This window comes from Ascidiella aspersa, chromosome 5 (genome assembly GCF_963924565.1).
Source record: "Ascidiella aspersa chromosome 5, kaAscAspe10.2, whole genome shotgun sequence".
NCBI lineage: Eukaryota > Metazoa > Chordata > Ascidiacea > Phlebobranchia > Ascidiidae > Ascidiella > Ascidiella aspersa.
The window spans coordinates 13,832,984-13,835,483 of NC_139451.1; the positions used below are offsets into that span (position 1 = coordinate 13,832,984).

The 2,500-nt window shown below is 56.8% G+C and overlaps 2 non-coding genes and 1 pseudogene across 2 annotated transcripts in view; all 3 read right to left on the minus strand.

The window, feature by feature from the left end:
* The window catches only part of LOC146144607 (large subunit ribosomal RNA), a 3,678-nt pseudogene extending 3,431 nt beyond the window's left edge, over positions 1-247 (minus strand).
* Positions 248-495: 248 nt separating this feature from the next.
* Positions 496-649, minus strand: LOC146144608 (5.8S ribosomal RNA). The gene has a single exon (XR_014499020.1). It is a non-coding gene; the product is annotated as a 5.8S ribosomal RNA (ribosomal RNA).
* A 247-nt stretch (positions 650-896) lies between these two features.
* The window catches only part of LOC146144609 (small subunit ribosomal RNA), a 1,811-nt gene continuing 207 nt past the window's right edge, over positions 897-2,500 (minus strand). Inside the window, exon 1 of the ribosomal RNA XR_014500627.1 lies at positions 897-2,500. This exon is cut by the window's right edge and continues 207 nt beyond it. This is a non-coding gene — a ribosomal RNA (small subunit ribosomal RNA).

The window sequence follows — 2,500 nt, forward strand, 5'->3', positions numbered from 1 at the left end:
CCTGTCGCCGCCATGGGCCTGACACCCGCTCTGGGAAAAGGCCTCGATCAGAAGGACGCGGGCGACCGGCGAAGCGCGCCGTGACGAATTCCGTACGCCACAATTCCGCGCACTCCAAAAGCGCGCGGATTCGGCGATGGGCACATCCCGCTTCACTCGCCGTTACTGAGGGAATCCTCGTTAGTTTCTTTTCCTCCGCTTAGTAATATGCTTAAATTCAGGGGTAGCCTCGTCCGACCTCAGGCCGAAAGTAAGGACCGGGACTATTCTTCCCGTTCCGCGCTCGCCGTCGGCGCCGCGCGCCGCCGCGCACCTCGATTCCCGCCCTTGAGCCGCCAGCCGTTGGCCTCTTCGAGGTCGACTCGCCGCCGCCGCGCGGGATTCTGGTCGCGATCGTCGCGCATCGTGCCGTGCTGTCTTGAGCGGGACGGGCGCTCGCGCGTCCGACGCCGCAGCAGCCGCGCGGAGAAATCCCCGCGCGGAACGTTTGCAACGCGACCCTGAGGCGGGCGCGGCCCCGGGATTGACCCGAGGCCGCAATTTGCGTTCAGAACGTCGATGCTCAATGTGTCCTGCAATTCACACTAATTCACGCAGCTAGCTGCGTCCTTCATCGACTCACGAGCCGAGTGATCCACCGCCAAGAGCCATCCACGATTGTTTCGCTCGCACAGTGCCTCGCACTATAGGGTGACAAAATAGACCGCGCCGAGCGGTCGGCCAGGCCGACGCTTGAAGCCGGAGCGCGCGGCACCGCGGCACTCGACGCGCAAACATTACCGGGTGACCGAATCGCCGGCCGGCGCGCCGCTCCTCGCGGGTCGGGCGCCGGGTAGCAAAGACTTTTTCTCTCGCTTGTCCGAGTTTCGCGTTCGCCGAAGCGTTTGCGAGACCGTTAATGATCCTTCCGCAGGTTCACCTACGGAAACCTTGTTACGACTTTTACTTCCTCTAAATGATCAAGTTAGATCGTCTTCTCGGACGCCGGCTCGACCGTTGCCGGCCGCGCCAGGTCCAATCGGAGGACCTCACTAAACCATTCAATCGGTAGTAGCGACGGGCGGTGTGTACAAAGGGCAGGGACGTAATCAACGCGAGCTAATGACTCGCGCTTACTGGGAATTCCTCGTTCAAGGGAAATAATTGCAATTCCCTATCCCTAGCACGACCGGGGTTCAGCGGGTTACCCAGACCTGTCGGCCAAGGCGAGCACATGCTGATCCGGTCAGTGTAGCGCGCGTGCGGCCCCGAACATCTAAGGGCATCACAGACCTGTTATTGCTCAATCTCGTGTGGCTAAACGCCACTAGTCCCTCTAAGAAGTTAGACGCCGACCGATTGGGTCGCGTAACTAGTTAGCAAGCCAGAGTCTCGTTCGTTATCGGAATTAACCAGACAAATCGCTCCACCAACTAAGAACGGCCATGCACCACCACCCACAGAATCAAGAAAGAGCTCTCAATCTGTCAATCCTCACTGTGTCCGGGCCGGGTGAGATTTCCCGTGTTGAGTCAAATTAAGCCGCAGGCTCCACTCCTGGTGGTGCCCTTCCGTCAATTCCTTTAAGTTTCAGCTTTGCAACCATACTTCCCCCGGAACCCAAAGACTTTGGTTTCCCGCAAGCTGCCGGAGAGGTCGTAAAACTAACGCCCCCCGATCGCTAGTTGGCATCGTTTATAGTCAGAACTAGGACGGTATCTGATCGTCTTCGAACCTCTGACTTTCGCTCTTGATTAAAGAAAACATTCTTGGCAAATGCTTTCGCAGTCGTTCGTCTTGCGCCGATCCAAGAATTTCACCTCTAACGGCACAGTACGAATGCCCCCGTCTGTCCCTCTTAATCATTACCTCGCGCTCCGAAAACCAACAAAATAGAACCGAGGTCCTATTCCATTATTCCATGCACCATTATTCAGGCGAATCGCCTGCTTTGAACACTCTAATTTTTTCAAAGTAAACGTTCCGGCCGCCGCCGACACTCAGTCAAGGGCACCGGCGGAGAACCGGAGGTGAGGCCAGGACGGCCAGTACACGCCTTGCGACGGACCGGCCGCCTGCGCCCAAAATCCAACTACGAGCTTTTTAACCGCAACAACTTAAATATACACTTTTGGAGCTGGAATTACCGCGGCTGCTGGCACCAGACTTGCCCTCCAATGGATACTCGTTAAAGGTTTTAAAGTGTACTCATTCCAATTACAGGGCCTCGTTTAGAGTCCTGTATTGTTATTTTTCGTCACTACCTCCCCGCGTCGGGAATGGGTAATTTGCGCGCCTGCTGCCTTCCTTGGATGTGGTAGCCGTTTCTCAGGCTCCCTCTCCGGAATCGAACCCTGATTCTCCGTTACCCGTAAGAACCTCGGTAGGCCAGTACCGTACCGACGAAAGTTGATAGGGCAGACACTTGAATGATCCGTCGCCGGTGCGAGACCGTGCGATCCGCAAAGTTATCCAGAGTCACCAAAGGTTGCGGGCCGAAGCCCGGTCGGTTTTTGGTCTG